Raw genomic sequence first — 22,878 nt, forward strand, 5'->3', positions numbered from 1 at the left:
GTGGCTCAGTCAGTTGAGCATCCGACTTCAGCTCAGGTCATGATGTCACAATTCGTGGGTTCAAGCCCTGCATCAGTCTCTGTGCAGACAGTGCTTGGCCTGCTTGGGAGTCTCTGTCTCTCTACCCCTCTCTGTCTCTTTCTCTCTGTCTCTCTCTCCTAAAATGAATAAATAAACTTTAAAAATTCCCTCCTGTTAAATATAATCTTTTAGCATTCATTCATTCGTGAACTGTTTAATAACAGTCTTACATAGCTCAGTGATTCATTGGTGATTTTTCAGAACTGTATTTAGAGAATGTCTTGTCTTCATCATCGCTTTCTTATTATTCTTTATTTCAAGTTACTTTGTATTGGGACTCATCCAAAAATCAAAAAGCATAAACAAGAAGAAAAAATATATCTCTTAATATCACCACTTACTTTTTCTGTTAAAACATGTTCCAAGGAGCATCTACTATACAGCTTTGCAGAAAGGATAGGGGGTGGAGAGAGAATGTGAGAAAGAAATTATTTATAGTTTGTAAATGGCCACCACCAGAAACATTTAAATTGCTTTAATTAAAGAACTTGTTTTGGGGCTAGTTATCCTAATTNTTTTTTATTTATTTAAATAAATAAAATGGATGGATTTAAAAATATATATATTATATATGTATTATATTATATATATTATTTATATATACATTTTATATATATTTATAAAATATAAATATTTTTTTATTTATTTAAATAAATAAAATGGATGGATTTAAAAATATATATATTATATATGTATTATATTATATATATTATTTATATATACATTTTATATATATTTATAAAATATAAATATTTTTTTATTTATTTAAATAAATAAAATGGATGGATTTAAAAATATATATATTATATATGTATTATATTATATATATTATTTATATATACATTTTATATATATTTATAAAATATAAATATTTTTTTATTTATTTAAATAAATAAAATGGATGGATTTAAAAATATATATATTATATATGTATTATATTATATATATTATTTATATACATATTATATATATATTTTTTATATATATATACAGTTGGGGCACCTGGGTGGCTCAGTCAGATAAGTGTCCGACTCTTGATTTTAGCTCCGGTCATGATCTCACAGTTCGTAAGATCAGCCCCACGTTGGGTTTGGCACTGACAGGGTAGAGTCTGCTTGGGATTCTCTCTCTCCCTCTCTCTCTTCCCCTCCCCCTGTGCTCACTCTCTCTCTTAAAATAAACTTAAAAAATAGTAGTTACAAACCATGTTCTTTGATTACAACTTAAGATAACTTTATTGCATAAAACATACATATTTGCATACATATATATTGCAAGCTGTACCATTTAAAAACCGACTCAGTAGTAAGTGACTATATTTCTTCAATTCTAAGATCCCATTTTAGATAGAGAGGTAAAATTCATTTAGTGAATATACTGATTGTAAGATATATTCCCAGTTTTAGAACATTAAGTGCATAAAAATGAGCACTTCGAAATCAAAGATAGCCCATGTATTTTTTCATTCTTCCAGAAATCAAGCTTGATTATGTGGTCCTTGCTATACAAGTATATTCTACATTTTTCTATCTAAATGTGTAGAGCGGACACAGAGAATTTCAGCTGCCTTCTAAATATGACTAAATGAAAGACGTAATTTCTCTACAATGAAGAAATGACAGTACTTCAGATGACTCTTGTCAAAGCTGAACTACTTTTCCATCTGCAATTCAATACGGGTTACACTGTCTCGGGGGCTGAGCGTTTCAGTATTGGTATTTTGCTACCAGTCCATTATTTGACTCTAGTGCATTTTCTTGGGTATCCTATTTTATCCAGAAGTGTGTCAAAGCCCAGACTTCATTCCAAAAATGGAACAAAAGTATTATTTGGGATTCAGTGGTATTATTTAAGTATCACGTTGATCTAAAAGTTGACTTATTCTCATTCCTGTCATTCATTTAATGTAGTGGCCAGTTAGTCAGATTAATGTTTTGTCATCAGTATGGCCCAGTATTTTTTAAAGTGATTCCCTGCACCAGAGACTTCCAGGTGCTGGCAGAAGTGGTCCTTCCTGGATCCCACCTTCAACCTTACATACTTGAGCATCAAAGATGGGGGCTCTGGAATCTGTATCTTTTAACAGGTTCTCCAGGAGACTCTTACACACTGGGCCTGAGTAAAGTTCTTACACTGAAGTTCTGCATGGCTTAGGGATTAGACTGAGTGTAAATCCCTAGTAAGAGCAGGGCAACTCAGACAAGTTATCTATGCTATGCCTCAGTTTCCTCTTCTGAAAAAAAGGATAATATTAGTGCCTCCCTCCTGGGGATGTTTTGAGAATTTAATGAGTGAATATTTATACAAGACCTAGAACAGTATTTAGCATGTAATAAATACTATAGAAGTGTCTTCCTAAATATATAGAGGCCGTAGAAAAGTAACAGATAGTCATTTAGCAAGTATTTAGTAAACAGCCACTGTGTGCTGGGCAGAGGCCCCAGGGTGCATGATGCTTGCTTCTGCTGGAGGAATTTCGTGGAAGCACACATGCACTTGGCAGGCACATGCACTAAGACCTTTAACAAAGATGACCCGATTAATCCATACAGTCCTAAGTGGTAGGTGATGGTATCCTTCTCCTTTTGCAAATAAATAAACTGAGTCACAAAGGTTAAGTAATTTGGCCAAGTAATGAACATGGACAGCTAGACTCGAGTATGTGCTCGTTTAATGTCACTATCCAGACAGGTGTATGGTTCCATTAAAAAGAATGCTCAACTGACCACGCCTGAGTTGACTCTTAGTTGAATGATGATTTATTGGGGGGTCAGAAAAGAACTGGACCACAAAGGATTTACTTTCAGTAGGTGTGGAGTGAGATGGGCTGTTAATCTTCCCTTGGCTGGTAGGCACAGAGGCTATTATAATCATAGTAAGTGAAGAGTCTCAAAAGTTGTATTTTAAATAGATACAAGTTTAACTCAGAGCTAAATCTTGTTTAAACTATTCACTGAATGATGAAAACCCTAATGGTTCCAAATAGCTATGTTAACCCTCCTAAGTCTATAATCAGTGTCACGTTGTAGTCAAGTTGATCAGCAGGCTTTTCAGGGGTTGGGCTCTATTTCATTTTCTTTTCTATTGAAAGGAGAAAGTTATTTAAGGTGTGGTATCTATGAATAGTACCTTGTATTTATTTACATGAAACCTCTCTCTAAGACTTTGAAAGGCTTTTATTCATGCCTACTTTCTTTCAGTTTTTTGATGGGTGGTTAGAGGTCATGATTAAGAATTAAGACTAAGAATTATTTTCTGGTTGATTGTCTAAGCTCTAGGATGACATTTGTTCACATGGAGGATGGGTTTCACAATAATAGACAAGAAGAGATTATGTGAGGTAATTCACCTCTCTGCTTCCAAAGAGAACTCTTTCTTTCATAGCTACATTTGAAATGATTTGGTAAGGAGAAGGGAGGGGTGTGTCCTTAGTAACAGTTTTTGGTGTATGGTAGTTGAAGAAGGTGCTTGAAAACCAAAGGGGCCAGTAGGGGACAAGAACACTAGAATAGCTATCTGCTATTCAATATAGGGATTAAAGTATACATTTAGTAATCTTAACATTTCTTTTAGCATATATGGTACTAAGTTTAAGAACTCATAAAATAAATCTTAGCGGTTTGGCCCCATTGCCCATAGCCTTTCCTGCTCCAGGCTGCTGCTTCCTCAAGGATGTTGCCATGTGCACATGTGAACAAAGCCTCACCAAATCTCCACAACTTTAAAGAGGTTTTGGAAATCTGGATTTTTATGTGAAATTCTCTGAATTTTAAATTTGCCGAGTATTCCTTTAAACACTGGGTAGTCATTGCCCCTCCCCTTACCAGCAGCCACTGAACTGTTGCCTGCTGTGTGGAGCCTGCTCAGTGAAGGATGTGCTGGTTGTGCAGTTAACCAGAATAGAGTGCAAGTGAAGTACATAAATACAAATCTATTTTGTGATCTATTACTTAGTGATCTGGTTTGACTCACTTTTGATATTTTATTTTATTAACTTTTTTTAGTTTATTTTTGGGAGACAGAGCATGAGCAGGGGAGGGTCAGAGAGAGAGAGAGAGGAAGACACAGAATCCGAAGCAGCTTCCAGGCTCTGAGCTGTCAGCACAGAGCCTGACATGGGGCTCAAACTCTTGAACCCTGAAATGATGACCTGTGCCGAAGTCAAACACTTAACTGACTGAGCCACCAGGCACCCCAATATTTTATTTTAATTGTATTTTTTTTTTTTTTGAGACAGAGAGATAGAGTGCATTCATGTGTGCGTGAGCAGGGAAGTGGCAGAGAGAGAGAAGAGAGGGAAAGAGAGAATACCAAGCAGGCTCCACACTGTCCAATAATGTGCTCCATCCCAGACACTGTGAGAACATGACCTGAGCCAAAATCAAGAGTTGGATGCTTTAACCAATTGAGGCACTCAGGTAATGCAAACTCACTTTTGGTATTTTAAAAATCAGTTCAATAAATATATTTGGGGCACTCCTGTGCCAGGCACTCTGTGAGGCACTGCAGTTACGAAAATTGAAAGCATGGTTTGTCTCTGTCTTCACATTGCTCACAACCTAGAGCTGATATGCCATCAAACAACTGAAATACAGCATTAAAAGTGTTTTAATGGAGCTTCTTAGAGGATGCCTAGGAGAATAGACAGATAAAGGCTGAGGAACACTTTTCAGAGGAAATACGTAACATGAAGTGGAAGGATGAGATGGATGGGGCAGAAGGAAAGGAAGCCATTTCAGGCAGAAGGAAGAGGAATTTCAAGTAGAGGAATCAACATATTGATATAAGAAAGTCTGGCAAATTCAGAGAAAGTCATGTTGTTTCCTACAGTACAGATTCATAACAATATTTAGGTGACAACTAGTGTTGAGTTATTACTGTTCCCCATGCTGTAGTGTATATGGAACTTGGCCCTAAAATCATTTTCCTGAGTATTCCTGGGATGAGGGATGAGCCTCTTAGCTGAAGCCCTTACTGACTCAGTAGATAAATAATGCTTTTCTCATCTCTAGTCTACATCCACATTTAAGGACCATCTGCACAAACCAAGGTCTTGTGTTAGAACAAGTTCTTTGTTTACAAGTTCTCTTGACCCGTTCCTTGGCTCAAACTATGAAAATTTCAACACTACACACCCCACAGTCTGCTGGGTTGGACCCCAACATTTCCTTTAGAAATTTTAAATAAACTCAATAAAATTTTATTACAGATATTTTATGGAATTGGGATCCTTTCTTGATGTTTGAAAGGTTTTTGCAATATTTAAACTTAAAATCATTAAATTAATAATGATCCCTGGTCACTTAATCTCTATCTAAGAACCTCATTAAAATATTAAGTGGTTTGCAGTTAGGTAGGTGAAATACCCCAAAGCATTAATAACAGCTCCTGTCAATGAATTTTGTTGCATTGCAGAAAAATAAACATCCTCTCTCTTGTTCTCCTTAAATAATTGAGTGAGAATATTGCTGTTAAGTATAACATTTTTGATTTATAAGATTGTGAGATCGTGTTCAATTTAGAAAATCAAAACTAGGACTAGCTTTTAGTATCTAGCATTACAAGCAGCAAAAGCCTTGAATATGCTTAGTGCTCAAGAGATGTATGTGATTTCATGAGCAAAGCAAATCTCCTTGGGGTATATTGAGTCAGTTCATGAAGAGCCAGTGAGCCATGCTGTTGCCCTTCATAGTTTCAACCCCATTAAACTCCTTTTCAGAATTAGGTCAAGCCTGAGCATAGGCGGTGTGAAGTTTAAAATGTCCTTGAATGATAGTTGGGATAATTGTTGATGACGTGCTATCTTATCTACACTTTTGCCTCTCTTCACCTCCCTTCTTTTCATATAATTTCTTTTTCATTGATATACTTAGGTTTGCCAGTACAGCCAGAGGCATTAATTCATTCTGATGGTCGACTTGAATTAATTCTCCCCATCTGCAATGTTACAAACTACTGTAGTCAAGGACATGTCACTGTGCCTGCCCACCTGTCTCTATGTCTACCAGAGAGCTTGCCGTATTACATTTAATAACTCAACAAATATTTGTTATGTGTGAATGGGATGGGGCAGGGGTACAAACTTCCAGTTATAAGATAAATAAGTTCTAGGGATGTGTTGTAATGCACAGCATGGCAACTGATAGTCAACAGTACTGTATTGTATATTTGAAATTTGCTAAGAGAGTAGCTCTTAAAGGTTTTCATCACAAGAAAAAAAATAACTGTATGAGGTGATGGATGCTAACTAAACTTATTGTGATGACTAGTTCACTATATATACATATATCAAATCACTGTGTTGTACACCTTAAACTTACACAGTGACACAGTGTTATATGTCAATTAGGTCTCAATAATACTGGAAAAAATGTGAATGAAAAATGCTTTCTTAGATGTTTAACAAATATTTTAAATATTTGAAATATTGGCTGGGAGCATCTGGGTGGCTCAGTCGGTTAAGCATCCCACTTCAGTTCAGGTCATGATCTCACAGTTTGTGAGTTCGAGCCCTGTGTCTGACAGCTGGAGCCTGGAGCCTGCTTCTGATTCTGTGTGTCTCTCTCTCTGCTCCTCCCCGGCTCGTGCATTGTCTGTTTCTCAGAAATGAATAAACATTTAAAAAAAGGAAAGAAAAATGAATGTCTCTCAGAAATGAATAAACATTTAAAAAAAGGGGAAAAAATATTGGCTGAGCTTCGCTTGCACGTTTTAAAAGTAATTGTGGTTGGAAATTTATACCTGTAACTCAGTGCTAACATGTATATAATTTTGAAAATGTTTCATAACTGATTTTATCTTCTTTGTGAGCCTCAAACTGTAGTGGGGAGGGGAATAGAGATAACTTACCAAATAAAAGAAAGTCAGTCTTTTCTAGTACATTCCCAATCCACCTTCATGGACACTATAAATATGTGTATTGCATAGTTTCTTCCATCTCATCCTTTTCAAGATGGCCTCCAGATAAAGAAGGAAGTTAAGTTTTATGTACCTTCTTGTGATGGGGATGGGAACTCATTGGTGAGGAAGCACTTATAAGCTCTAAGGCATCATGGGCTGTGGTGCTGAAAGTCTGTGGTGGTGAAATATTGGCAAAGCTCTCAGGCTGTTTGGCCATCCATCTCCTCTGCTGCTTCAGCCTAATCTTGTCTTTCATTGTGTCTGGAATCTCCCCATGGCTTGGATAAATGTCTCATTCAGTGCATTCATTTCAGGCATCTCATATCATCTGGCCACCATTTTTTATTCTGAGGTACTGCTCCATTTTGGTTTCTCATCAGGTGATCTCCTTCCAGAGACTGAACAAGGAAGTTGGACTGAAACTTTATCCTATATACTGCTCCATGCTTCTTTTTAAAATGAATCACTGCTTTCCCATAAATACTTGAGGATTGAACTTGGCTGTACACATGGGGTGGGGGGAGTGGTTTGGAATATAGTTGACTGCCTGATCCCTTCTTTCACAACCTATTCCCTTTCCCACCTTCTCCTCTGGGGCCAGAAAAGCTTTCTTTTCTTTCTCATTATTATATGTCAGGGATTTTCCCCCAGTGTCCTATCCTCTTCCTAATGGAGGTAGCATCAAGGGAACTTGATTTATAGAAAGAAATAAAAGCACATTGATTTAATATTTTCCAAGTATTATATTCATTTTACCCAAGAGAAAGCTAAAGCTCAAAGAGGTTAAAGTAACTTCATTGCAAAGTAGCAGAGCCTAGCCTCAAAGCCCAGCTGTAATGTTTAATGATAGCATGATGCAATTTGAAGTTTTGAGTATTTTAATTCAAAGTTAGCAGCTTCTTATTTGTCTTTGCAAGTTTTATCACCAGATATTGCTTCTTAACAAATTAAAAACATAATTTGATAGAACTTCTCCAACCTCATATAATGTTTGACACATGAGACCAGAAGCAATTGCCCTAATTAATTAATTTGACAAAACATACTTTATGTGTGAAAATGAACTAATGATCAGGTGAAATTAAAATCTAAATTAGAGAAGCACATCTTTACTTTTCACTCATGGTGGGGAGATTTGTTTCAATTGAGTATTATCCCTGATATAAAATATAATCACATGACTATAATTAGCAAAATTCCTTCCATTTGACTGTAAAGAGAAGCTGAGACACACTTTTCCATTTAAAATTACCAATCTAGGGGGATAATGAAATATAGGATTCAGATTGTAAACAATTGACTAGATTATTAAAATAGAAATATAAGATATAAAAGTCATCCTTAAGAACACATTTAAAAGCATGGCTTTCTAATATGTACTACAGATAGGCAACAAGGAGGCTGTCTCTCCCCACCTTAGGTTGCCCCAGCTTGGCGTTAAAAAAATAAGGTCCTCAAAACAGTAAAAAGAGAGTGTGTCTGGCTCTATCACCACCACATCCTAAGAGCATGCCAACTCTCTTTTAAATTAGTTCTACATACCCAACTTCACATGTCCTTCCCCAGTCAGTCATTGTGGTGACTCTATAGCACTTGCTGTTTTCTTGGTGGTAGTTCCAGTCAAGGCTACCCATGTCCACCAAGGCTCTGCCATCCCTGAAGCTCTCTGTAAAGTTACCCCTCTGCTGGTGATGCCTGCGGGTATGTGAGCCAAGACCTGCTAATGCCTGATGTTTCAGGGATTTGTGCTAGGTCTCATGAAGTCTTCAATTTGTCAGTCCAGCGTACCCAGCTGTTACCAAGACTGCCAACACCCTGATTTCAGGGTATCATGAAACATTTATTAAAATCACCCTTTTTAGTACTATGTTTTTTTTTTTTTTGAGACAGTAGGGGGAAGGGTAGAGAGAGGGAGAGAGAAAATATCAAGCAGGCTCCTCCCCCAGCATGGTGCCCAACATGGGACTCAATCTTTTAACTCTGCGATCATGACCTGAGCCAAAATCAAGGGTCAGACGCTTAACTGACTGAGCCACCCAAGTACCCCAGCTATTACATTTTTAATGTTGACTTTTTAAAGTAAAACTCATGAGAGCTTAACCAAGAGATATGTTGAAAGTAGACAACATACCATGGAAAGGACTATTACATCTCTACAATACTTCTCTGATTGTCCATTATCCAAAATCACCCTCTCTCTTTCTTGTCTTAGTTGAGTACTTTCCTAGGAAGTTTTCCATTCCTTTATTCAAAATGGCTGCAGTGAGCACATCTTAGGCTCCAATGATGATTTCTCCAGTCTTTCTTCTTGACCTTCTACTTATATTTGCAATTGCCTACTGGATATTTCTATTAGATATCCCACATCTTCTTTAAACTCTGAATGTCTAAATTGAACTCATCATCTCCCCTGATCTCCCATCTAAGTTTCCTGTCTCAATAAATAAGACTGCTTTCTACCTACTTACCTGTGTCAGCCACCTGGGCATTTTTTGTCTTCTCTTCTCAATCTTGCCACCACCCATACCCATTTCCTTACTAACTTCATTCTTTCTCTAAATATCTTTTAAAATGATCCGCTTGGTTTCATTTCCACCATCTTATGTCACGGCATCACCTCTTGCTAGATTTCTTGTCGGAGACCGGCTCTGGCTGGGGTCCAGGGGTCCCTGAAGGATGGACAGTGTTGGCAAGGGAAGGGTGAGAGAGGCCCGAGAGTCTTTCTGGTCACCAGGCAGGCATCTCTGCCCTGACTAGAGCTCAACTTTATTTTATAAGTGTGTAGGGGATGGCACAGAAGTGGCATTTGCCTTAGACAATGATTTCTGATAACAAATTTCTTTGATATGTAAGAATTTCCCAGAACATAGATTTGTAGAAGACTTCTGCATAACCTTTATCAGTAGTGAGATAGGTGATTTAGATGCTTATCCTATGGGGAAGAAGGTATCTTTAGCATATCAGACAATGTGTTTAGCATAAAAGGGTGAGGTTACTTCTCTGTGAGCAGAGGTCAAACAGGTCTTTCAGGAGACACCTCTACTCCCATAATCACAAAAGAAGAAGTTCCTCAATAGGTTCCTCCACAGGGAGCAATCAGCATATTCAAGGCCAGAATAAGTCACTCCAAATAGTTGATAACAAATGCCTTGAGGTGGGGGGCGGCCAGGGCTCCAGGCAGAAACAATTGGGTGGGGGTGGATATCTGCCCTTAACTCTAAATTAGGCTCTTTGTCTCAGGGCCAGACTCAAGCCCCCTTTATTATGTAAGTCTTGGATCTGCAAGGCCCTTAGGAAGAGCCTTTCATCCAAAGTGTTTTCATCTGAAGTCTCTTTGGAAAAGGCAGGGACATGCCTTTCCTTATGAGCAATCTGTGTGGGGAATATCGGTCTGATCTGGAATATTGTGAGGCCTGGTCAATACCAGCAGGCTCATTCCAACATGAGCCAGTAGTAGCAGAAGGAGATACGAGTTTCCGTTTCTCATGGCAGGAGCTGTGCAAACGCTGCCATTTCCTCGCTGTGACTGTCATCCAGTGAGGCCAGTGCAGCTCCCAGCAAATTCTGTAATAATCTCCTAGTGGTTCTCCCCACACTTTTTCTTCCCTTCCCCTCCAATATGCTCCTACATTGTGTACCAAAATAATATACCAGAAAATGCAGTATGATAAGCAAATCCTTGTTTAAAACTAGTAAATGTCTTCTTCTTAGTCCCAACCTGTCCTTGCCAGAATTACCTCTTTTCCTTCTTGAAATTGCCATATCCCTTCTCATTTCCAGGCCCTTTCAAATACTGTTCTGTTTGCATGGAATGAAATTGCTAAATATTTGTTGAATTAATGACTAATTGAGTAACATTTTCCCAGAACAGAGTACACTAAAGACCCATCAACCGGCAGATTTTTTGAATCCATTTACTTTCAGTTGAACAATTTCACTACATTTTAAAATATGTTCAGTGTTTCACCAACTAAAGCTTAAATTCTGAGTTCAATGTGAACCTTGCAGACCTATTTGGAGGTTTTAGCAAGAGTGTTCAGCTATTTCTATTGCTTGGACTACACATTGGTCCTCCTCCATCTGGGAGTATCACCCTCTTTGACTTGAGTGACATCCTGAAGATGTGGCCAGTGCCAAAAGCAGGATGACAAATATAGCATGGTGAGGAATCACTGGACATTTTCCTGCTAGCCAAATCCCTCGAATCCAACCTGGCACACAATGGAGTGACAGATGTCACTGTCAGATTGCTGTAACATCCTTGATATGACCTACCATTAGCTGCTCTAATTTCATTTCAAAAACCCTGAGTAATCTTTACAAGTTTGCATAATGAAAAAGAAGATAATTTTATGGTTCTGCAAGGCCAATGACATACAATCCATCTAGCAACAAGCCTAGCAACTCATCATTCATGAGAGCATCTGGCTGTCATTTGCAGGATGCTGGGCACGTGCCATCTTTGATAATTACATTCAGCTTGCCCACCTTCCCCATCACTTCAGTTGGAGGACACCCATTCAATTCTGTTCTAAAGATACCATGTATTATTGCTAGTAAATTCCACAAGGCAACTATCTTACTTTAGAAACTGTAGCATTTTATGGGTAAATGAAGTAAGATAATTGTACAATAAATTCAGAACTGTGGTTTAAAAATGGCAAATTATGAGATAATAAAATTACTAATGATATTACCCAAGAAAATTTAGATATGTTAACTGGCATTGCCTTTCTGGCTTATTAAAGGAGAACATTTTTTTTTTTAACCTAATCTGACATTTCAATTTGATTTTATGACACTTAGATATTATAACATCGCTATGATAGTAGACACACAGGCACGTACGCATAAAAGAGGTTTTGGTTGGTGTGAGCTGGATCTGTAGAGTTTAAAATGTAACTTAGATAGCAGACAAGTATAAATTGCATTAGAATACAACAATAATTATGAAATTGGGATGTACCTTTTATACATTTCCCTGAGCTTTTTAAAAAATTTTTAATATTTATTTTATTTTTGAGAGAGAGAGACAGAATATGAATGGTGGGGGACAGAGAGAGAGGGAGACACAGAATCTGAAGCAGGGCTGAAACTCATGAACCGGGAGATCATGACTTGAGCCGAAGTTGTAAGCTTAACCAACTGAGCCACCCAGGGGCCCCTCCCTAAGCATTTTTTTCTTCACTAATTTATGGAATTTAATAAGCAAACAAATGAACATAGAAAAAAGAGATAAACTAAAAACAGACTCTTAAATAGAACAAACTGATGGTTGCCAGAGGGGAGGTGGGTGGGGAGATGAGTGAAATAGATAAGGGTATTAAGAGTACACTTCTCTTGATGAGCACTGAGAAATGTATAGAGTTGTTGAATATGTATAGTCAATTGAATATATATACACAATGAAATGTATATTCAATTGTTGAATTGTTGAATATTATACACCTAAAACCAATATAACACTGTCTGTTAATTATATTTGATAAATAAATAAATAGGAGACCATTCTGGTCATGTGTGGAAACTAGGTGGGAAGACGACCAGAATAAGCATGTATGTAAGTGTGGAGATGGCTGCATTAGTCCAGGCAAGAGGTATGAGGGACTAGAGTAGCGGCGTTGAAGATGGAACAAAGAAGGACCGTATCTGACTCCCGTGACATGGCAATCTCTCCTCAGCGTCAGGTTTTCCCATGAGCTCTTTAAGAAGGCATTTTTCCTCCCCACTGTGTCACCTGACTATAGGTATACTGACATCAGGTAGCAGCCCACAGGTTATGATTGAAAGGCCTGAAAGTAAAAGCTTTACCCCCAAGCGTAGATAACGTGCATGTAGGTAGGTTAACTTGCTTCTTAAGCGTTTTTTTGTTTGTTTGTTTTGTTTTTTTACTTTTTATGTTTCTAGAACTTGCATAGTTTTGTTAGGTCTGATATTTTATTTGAAATAGTTTGTGTTTCCAAAATTCAGATGTTTTAAGAAATAGTTATATTCTTTCAAGCTATTCTGAGAGTTTTTGGAAGTGGCAGAATGTTTTATAGTTGACTGTTGTTTCAAAAGAATTTACCATTTAAGAGAAAGGAAGCTTAGGAAAGTATGCCAACCATCAGCAATGGTCAGGGGCGCCTGTTTGGCTCAGTTGGTTAAGCATCTGACTTCAGGTCAGGACATGATCTCATGGTTCATGAATTCGAGCCCCACATCAGACTTTCATTAGGCTCTCTGCTGTGGTCATGGAACCTGCTTTGGAACCTGTCTCCCTTTCTCTGCTCCTCCCCTGCAAGTATGTATGCTCTCTTTCTTTCTCTTTCTTTTAAAAATAAGTAAACATTTTTTAAAGTTTAAATAAACCCATCAGTAATAGCCAACACTTTCATATGCTTTATCATGTCAGGGAAATGTTTAGTGTGATTTGCTTATATTCACCCATTCAATTCTCATATGAATTCAATTAGGTGGGTATTTTGAATATCCCTATTTTACAAATAAATTAAGGCACAGATAAGTCAGTTTCCCAAGGTTACATGACTAGCAAATGTCAGAGCCAGGATTCAGACCCAGAGACTTTGGCTCTGAAGTTCATGCATTTACCCACCATGATCTACTGCTTGTGACGAAAACACCAGGAGAACCAATTATTCTTCTTAAAAAGCATTAAGTATCCCCAGTGAAACAAATTTGATGTCAGAACATAGAGAATGTCCCTTGAGCAGCATCATTAACTCCAGAAATGAGATTGGGGTGGAGCTGACTCACAAAAGACAATTTTTTCCAATAAACTTCATCTCCAGTCTACCAGAGTAGCACTAACAAATCAGTACAACCAGCCCACATGAACTAATTGTAAAATAACATTATCTGCATATATAAACATCTAGTTCACTTACTGAAAAGTTTTGGGAAAGTTGGGAGCTTAGTAGAACACACACTTATTTGGAGCCTACTATAAACAAGGTATTAAGGTAAAAGCTAGAAAAAAAATGAGTAAAGTCTAATCACACTCTTGAAGGACCTCATAGACTACTGGAAACCTAAGGAAGGTACTTGATTACCTCTAATGAAAGCTATACTGTGGTAAGTTTTAAAAGAGGAGTAAAATAAAAATACAAAGGGAACACCAAAAGAAAGCTTAGGTGGAGGTGAGAGACTGGCTGTCAGGAAGTTGCAGTAGAATTTTAGGCTAAGGTTACTGGGATGAGACTCCAGGCAGATGATACAAAATGACTGAAGTCATTAGGTATAAGGGTATTGGAGAGGTATGTTGGTAATAGATTATGGAGAGCATCACGTATGTGCATTTTACACACAAAACACGTATGTGTATACCCAGTTAATATCTTGGGGCACCTGTGTGTCTTCTTCAGTTATCTCACAGTTTGTGAGTTCCGGCCCTGCACCGGACTCTGTGCTGACAGCTCAGAGCCTGGACCCTGCTTCAGATTCTGTGTCTCCTGCTCTCTCTGCCCTTCCCCTGCTCTTGTTCCGTGTCTCTATCTCAAAAATAAAATAAAAACATTAAAAAATTTTTTTAAATATCTCAATGTGTGTACAGTATTACATATCCATAGTCTTCATTGAAGACAAATCTCTGGGTCTGTTATTTAGAAAAATATTGTGCTTAATGTAGTTAGCTCCTCACTTCAGAATAGTCTAGCAAAAAGATTGAAATCCCCGTTCAGACAAGCAATCATTCTGTGACCTCAGTTTCCTGATTTAGAACAAGGAATAGTAGTATTATCTTATTTGGATCCCTGTAAGGGATGCCACGTTCACATGGATTATTTTATTAAGCCTTACAGGAATCCTAATGAGATAGATATTATTATACCTATGTTCTAAAATCAGGAAACAGAGGTCACAGAACTGCACCATGGGTATAATCTAACCACTGCAATGTGTGGACTGTGCTTGTTTCCCTCGATGTTGAGGATACAGTTGGAAAACTACAGGCATTGATTGCCTTAGCTAGAGAGAGCTATCTTTCCCGAGGTCATGCCCCTTCTCTGTGTAGCTCATACCCAATGATTGTTTGATATAAGTATAATTCTTCTTATATGCTGTTGAATCCTATTTGTTAGCATGTTAAAAAATCTTGCCATCTTGGCCCAACTAGCAACAACCTTTGGCCCCAAAGTTTGCTGTAGTGTTAGCTGAGGTCTACTTTGGGTCTATATGATAGCCTGACTTCTGGCCTTGGTTAGTCCTAATTCTTTCCCGTCTCTTGCACAGGGGAAATCCTGCATATTAAATTCTACCTTAGAGGAAACTCAGCTTGGGATATCGCTTGGTGGCAGTGGTTCTGATGGTGACCAGGGTGGAAGGGGTAGTGATTTCCCAGGGCCTGAAAGTTCAGTTTGCTCATGCAGAAATTGCACTGTTGGGCAGCAACATTAGCAGCAGTTTTGTGTAATGTTTTGTGGGTCAGCGCTATTGTGGCAGATTTTCATTAACTCAATTCTGAGACAGTCTTGACCATTCTGCCTGGAAGCTTAACCTCAAGTATTGTTCTCTAGTTCCTTCAACAATTCTGTGACCTATCCAATATTCCTTTAACAAACTTCTGCTGAATCAGCCTAAATCAGCTTCTGTTATATAGTAATGTATCTTAAACAAATTAGTGTTCAATAAGTTCCCAAACATTAGGCCCCTAATAACTGATTGATACATTCTCCAGGACATAACAGTGATATGAGTATTATATGTGTAAATGACATGCTCTCCTGAAGAGTGTTCTCGGCTACACTGGCAATACTGAAGGAAGATTGGTGTGTTGGAGATGGAAAACAAAGACAAGCAAGTTGGGCGATGCATACAAAAAGCAGATTGAGGTAGCCGGCAAGAAAGGGAATGACAAATAAGAATGATGAGACAGAGACTGTGACTGAATGGAATTTTATTTATATTTTGAAAAAAGATAAAAAGTAAATCTCTGCAAATTTGGGAAATGTTAATTTTATTAAGTGTACATGATTTTTAAAATACATACATTTTGTTTATTTATTTAGTGTGTGCATGTGTGTGCACACACACAAGTAAGGGAGGGACAGAGGGAGAAAGAAAGAGTCTTAAGCAGGCTCCATGGTGGGCATGGAGGACCAAAGTGGGACCAGTGCGGGGCTTGATCTCATGACTGTGAGATCATGACTTGAGCCAAACTCAAGGGTCAGATGCATAGCCAACTGAGCCACCACCCATGTGCCCCCGAAGGATATACATTTTAGATTGACAAATTTCTGTAGTGGGTTTGAGGGATTGCCTACAGTTTTCTAATGCTAAAAATTGGCAAGGAACAGCATATGTGAATAAGTAGCATCTTCTGCTTTTCATTTATCAGAATGCCCTAAGAGTAAGAATAAAAGATATTCTCATACACAATAGAGTTATGAGCTTAGCTAAACACTGGCTAATAGGTGTGCTTTTACACTTTATTAAAAATATGATTAGGATACGAAGGTAACAAGACTGTTAAAGTTGAAAGGAAAATTCATATGGTATAACCACATTGTGTCATTTCTGTACTTACTGTTTTTAGTATGTGTTTTATTTAAATGCCCACCCCAGAGACTCAGCTATTTGGGGAGAAATTTTCTGTTTACTTGAAATGTTTTCTTTTTCTGGTCCATAGACCAATATTTTAATGGCATCCAATAGAAATAAAATAGCAGCGTTAAAAAGTCCTGTATTTGGTGGTTCCCTAGGGAGATAGCTATGTGCTCGGGTGAGTCTTCCCTGCCCTGAATGTCAGCAGTGTTCAGCATGTGTCAAAGATCCTGGGAGAAAATGTGTTCCAGACTACGGAGGATGACTTGGCTTCCATGGCTCTGCGGTTCAAACCTGGAGACTGTCAGCGAAGATGCCCCAGCTGTTCTTGCCTGCATGAATGAAATAGAGGAACAGAAGTCAATTTCTAAACTAGCCAAGAATCAGAGCCTGCATAATTTTATATAATAAATTCAGAAATTCGAGTCCTGCACAGAGCTGAGCCAGTGGCTAGTATCAGCTGTAGAGCACAGGCACAACACATCTGTCTTGGCAATGGCTGGAAACAACCAACCCCCCAAGAGTCTTTATGGCTCTGGACCCCTGAAAAGCAGAAAGACACAGGCTCTTGGGAAGGAAATAATACAGAAAAGAAATAGAAGTGAGATTTATCTTTGTGCCCATGGTACAGATGTAACATGAACCATGAAAGAGAAGGGAACTGTTATTATCTTCAAAAACAGTGATGTGAAACTAGAAATAGACTCTTTTTTTGGTTATTTTTGTATTGCTCTCCACAGTTCCAAAAATCGCAAAACTCAGAGAAAGACAGGGAAGTTGTAATGCTTTAATGCCCTTTATCATTTGGAATGGATAAGTGAGATAAAGATTTACAAGACAAATGTAGCTGCATAAACTAAGGCCCCTTTCTTCTCCTCCCAAAATAACCAGGAGAACTGATGAGAAAAGCAAGAATTCTATTTGTCGTGAAATTAGAAGACAGACTACAAGATAGTTTGAAGAGTATCTAAGGCTTCCAGCAGAATTCGGGAAATAAGCAGATGGATAAAGAAAAGCTGAGGAGAAAACCTACCAACTGCAGATTTCAGAAAGCCCCCCAAAGAATGCATTTCCTAAAGGCAAGGGAAATGCTTTTCTCCATGCGCATGCACACAGACTGTGCTGTACACTGGAATAGCAGGTGAGAGAAAAGGGGTGAGCAGCTTGATGCCAAAAGCCCCTCAGGAACAAGTTACATTCAGAGAAGCCGAAGAGATGTATTACATGAAAATCACATTTTCAGAAAGAAGTTTGTCTTTGTGGCAGCTTAGAAGAAAGCCCTTAGGTTTTGAAATATAAATATACTACAGTTCTGTTCTGCCCCGCAGGTAAGAATTTCTGGCAAATAGCTGTCCATCTCATCAAAAGACAAGTAATAACAATCTGCAAAGAATTTGTGCACTTGTGTGATTAGCACATTATTCATATAAAGAAGCTAACATGGAAAAAGAAGGGAAAACGTCAGAAAGTTTAAAAACAAATGGATGCTCCCTCCAAAACCCAAACAAACAAAAGTTGACATGGAACCTATGAAAAAGTGGACCACAAATTTTCCCTGAATTAAAGCAAAACAACAAACAATAACATTTAATGAAACAGTTGTTTCTAGAACAAAAATGCAGATCTAAGGAAGGAGATGGCAAAAGAGCAAATGAGATGACACTGGGCTCAGTGAACTTAGGTTAAAAAGGGGAAAAAATAAAATAAGCAAAAAAATAAAAATGAATATTAGAAGGAATAAGCAAATAAACACTTCAGAAAATGTAGTAAAAAGCAGGGAATAGAAATGAAAAAAGTAAAGAAAATGAGATAAAACTAAAGACAAAGTTAAATAGAAAATAGTAAGTAAATAGAAGACAAAGATGATGCAACATACATATAATTGGAGTTCCTAAAGAAACCAAGATAAAATTACAAAACAAATATTATAGATATAATTCAAGAAATTTTTTTGAAATTATTCTGAAGAATGACTTATGCATATATATTGAAAGGACATATCACATTTCCAGGGAAAGTAATCTAAAAAAGTCAATATTGAAATATAATCTAGGAAATATACCAGATTACAAAGATAAAGATCTTTCTGCATAATCAAGCAACCTGATCACATCACTTAAAAAGTGGCAAAAATTGGGCTTCCTCAGCCTCCACTATAGTGTGTAATATCCAAAGACCATGATCTCAGCAAGCCTCTAAAGAAAAAAATGTGAGTCAAAGATTCTTCGAAACGGCCAAACTGACTTCCAGGTATAAAACACACAAATAGTTTGCAACATGCAAGAAACCAGAGATTTTTATTCCCATGATCCCTCCTTAAGGAAACTATAGGAGGATAAAGAACTGTTAGATAAGGCACACTGAATATCCTTAAACAGTAGAACTAAGGGTCTATGGTGACACCTCAGAATGTAAGTATTATATGTCCTATAAATTAAAAATACCACTGACAAAAATTGAAAGGGTAAAGAAGGAAGGAGACACTAAATATACTGATTGTCTCATTCCTAATCACTGGATGACAAACTAATAGAATTATAGGCCTATCATAACATGATATGCATTGCATGAAAATAAAAACAACAGATAATATTACTGACTAATATAAAGTTGTGCAGGGGAGAGGGAAGATGAATAGGAAGGAAAAATTTTTCAACTTTATTATTTTTTTATTACTGGGAAACTAATGAAACACACACACACACACACACACACACACACACCCTGAAAGATCAACCACATATTGAAAGATAAAATGATGATGATATGATAGTTATGATTGCAGGAAATATAATTCAAAGTAACGTAATAAATGTAAGGCTAACCATACCTGTGTTTTTGATAACTGAATCCACTTATTAAGGGAAGTAATTTCAGATTAGATCATAAAACAAAACCCAGTTCTAATCTGAACACGGCAAATAGACAAAAGTATGTGGTACACTGAACAACACTAAAGATACCAGTAGTCTATGCGAATGAAATCCAAGATTATGTGGTACATAACGATCGTTAATGTAGGTGAAGTACATGATTCTAATACAGACAACACATAGCAAAAGTCGAAAATAAAAGGATGGCCAAAGCTATATTACACAAATGCAAACGAAAAAGCAGAGGTCATGATGTTAATGTCAGACCAAGTTGAATTTAGGACAAAAAGCATTAAACAAGTTAAGAAAGATGTGTTATGATGCTAAAGTATGCTGTTAAAAATGAAAAGACACATTACAATGCTCGAGCATGCATTTCAAGATGAAAATGAAATAGTGACGAATATCTATCAATGAAACAACAGGACATCATCATTTCATCATTTGTCAAAAACTACAGAAAATACCAAGGATAAATAGAAACATACTAGTAATAGGAGAAAAATTTACTACTACTTTTCCATAACAGATCAATTAGACAAAAAGCTAGTGTGTGTGTCTGTGTATGTGTATATATGTGTGTGTATACTAAATAATACAACTAGGTACATTTTGTGATTTATCAATTTTTAATCTACAAATTATTTTTAACAGTATAAAATTCGTATATACATGCTAAATAATACAATTAATAGATAAATATCAAATATTGTATCCTAAAAACAGAGATTATGCCTTTTTCTCAAATGCCTAAGAAATATTCACCATGAATTAAACAGCAATGGTTTCCCAAAAATAGCAATTACAATCCTAGTGCACTAAAACAAGATCCAAATTAAAAAAAAAAAAAATATCCCTGGGGCGCCTGGGTGACTCTTTTGGTTAAGCGACCAACTTTGGCTCAGGTCATGACCTCACAGTTTGTGAGTGTGAGCCCCGCATCCAGCTCTGTGCTACAGCTCGGAGCCTGGAGCCTGCTTCAGATTCTGTGTCTCCCTCTCTCTCTGCCCTTCCCCTCTCATGCCTTTCTCTCTCTCTCTCTCTGTCTCTCTCAAAAATAAATAAACATTAAAAAAAAAAAACCCTACCTGCAAATGGTTCTTGAACATATAAAATAATACTTTTCACTCATAAGGAGTATATAATTGAAAACTATATTGGAATCTCATATTTTACCTATAAGATTTGCAAACTAAAATGTGAAAATTTGATAACACAGAATTGGTAAAGATATAGAAAACAGGTATTCTCATGAATCGATTAAGAAGTGGCAACTTGGCATGGTATCCATGAATAGCTAGCACTTTGACAGTGTATAACTGTTATACCCAGATCGCAGTATCCTCACCGACCAGAGACCACCAGGGAGACCGAGTCACACATGCAAAGGCAAAGGGCTTTATTACGGGCTTAAGCTCGGGCTCACAGACTTCACCAGCGCATGGATCCGTGCTGAGAGCCCCGAACAAGGGCAGAGTAGGGTTTTTATGGGGTTTGAGACGGGGGAGTTACAGAAGTTGTGACATGGGAACAGTGATCCAATCATAATTATTCAACATCATTGACAGTGGGTTTGACCATACACATTGTCTAGAGTATTCGTTACTTTTGGCGGGATCCAATTACAACATTTAGAGTACCTTTAAATTCAACCAATCACAGAGCGAGCCTAGGGTCTTGTTCGGCGACTAACAGGTTAACTTTAACCTTAGGTAACAGGGTCCTATCTATAGTTTCTATCTCCAGGCCTCTCCCTCAGTAATGTGGAGGGTGGTCGCTGGACTTTCCTGATTGGGTGTTGCAAGGGTGGTTTCTCCTGCCTTGGGCAATGTGTAACTGCCTGACAGTTTTGCGAAAGCTGAAACTCAGGCCTTCTAGTTTAGAGGGGAAACTTAAAGCCTGTCATGGAGTCAGTTTGGTTTAGACGTTTAGATTTGTGGCCTTACATTACAGTATTGTAATGGTTTAACAAAAACAAACCAGTCCTACAAAGTCACTTCCAGGGATTTACCGAAGAGGTTTACCTACATTTATATCAATGAAATATGTACAAAGATATACACGTGAAACAGAGCAATGTCAGAGACCGGCTCCAGCCGGGGTTCAGGGGTCCCTGAAAGATGGACGGTGTCGGCGAGGGAGGGGTGAGAGAGGCCCGAGAGTCTTTCTGGTCACCAGGCAGGCATCTCCGCTCTGACTGGGACTCAACTTTATTTTATAAGTGTTTGGGGGACGGCACAGAAGTGGCATTTGCCTTAGACAATGATTTCTGATAACAAACTTCTTTGATATGTAAGAATTTCCCAAAACATAGATTTGTAGACTTCTGCATAACCTTTATCAATAGTGAGATAGGTGATTTAGATGCAGCATATCAGACAATGTGTTTAGCATAAAAGGGTGAGGTTACTTCTCTGTGAGCAGGGGTCAAACAGGTCTTTCAGGAGACACCTCTGCTCCCATAATCACAAAAGAAGAAGTTCCTCAGTAGGTTCCTCCACAGGGAGCAATCAGCATATTCAAGGTCAGAATAAGTCACTCCAAATAGTTGATAACAAATGCCTTGAGGTGGGGGGCGGCCAGGGCTCCAGGCAGAAACAATTGGGTGGGGGTGGATATCTGCCCTTAACTCTAAATTAGGCTCTTTGTCTCAGGGCCAGACTCAATTATAAGTTGTGTTCTTAGCCCCCTTTATTATGTAAGTCTTGGATCTGCAAGGCCCTTAGGAAGAGCCTTTTCTTCCTAACAATCATCCACAATGTTTTCATCTGAAATCTCTTTGGAAAAGGCAGGAATATGCCTTTCCTTATGAGGAATCTGTGTGGGGAATATCGGTCTGATCTGGAATATTGTGAGGCCTGGTCAATACCCGCAGGCTCATTTCCAACCTGAGCCAGTAATAGCAGAAGGAGATACCAGTTTCCATTTCTCATGGCAGGAGCTCTGCAGACGCTGCCATTTCCTCGCTGTGACTGTCATCCAGTGAGGCCAGTGCAGCTCCCGGCAGAGCAACTCTGTTTGTGACAGCAAACATATAACACTAACTTTCCTCCGTGCAGAATGATTTAAATAAACTATACTGCATCCCTAATGGAATATTGTTCAAACTTTAAAAAATAGTAGGGAAGCCCATTTATTGATGGGAAAAGTCTTCAAGATGCATTTAATGGGGAACAAAAGAAATTACTAACAATATAGTACACAACCATCATGTTAAAATATGTGTGTATGTTTTCCTTACTTAAAGAAAAATACCTCAAAAAAAAAAAAGATGAAGAAATCAGTAGAGTGGTTACTCAAGTGAAAAGATGGGAACAGTGCAGACACTGGATGGGGAAGGGAAGACGACTTTCCACTGCTTACTTTTTTAAACCTTTTGATACTTGTTCCATGCTTATTAAACAGTACCAACTTATTAAATAATTTTTAAAGCTAAAATAAATATTCTCAGTCTGACTATTGCAAAGCTGAACTTTCTGAAATG

The 22,878-nt window shown here is 37.7% G+C and overlaps 1 long non-coding RNA gene across 1 annotated transcript in view; it reads left to right on the forward strand.

Annotated features, from left to right (window-relative positions):
• LOC144239300 (uncharacterized) overlaps positions 1-22,878 on the forward strand; it is a 238,106-nt gene that overhangs the window by 115,635 nt on the left and 99,593 nt on the right. The gene's annotated exons all lie outside the window — the stretch shown is intronic.

The sequence above is a fragment of the Crocuta crocuta genome, unplaced genomic scaffold (genome assembly GCF_008692635.1).
Source record: "Crocuta crocuta isolate KB4526 unplaced genomic scaffold, BGI_CrCroc_1.0 scaffold16, whole genome shotgun sequence".
Classification (NCBI taxonomy): Eukaryota; Metazoa; Chordata; class Mammalia; order Carnivora; family Hyaenidae; genus Crocuta; species Crocuta crocuta.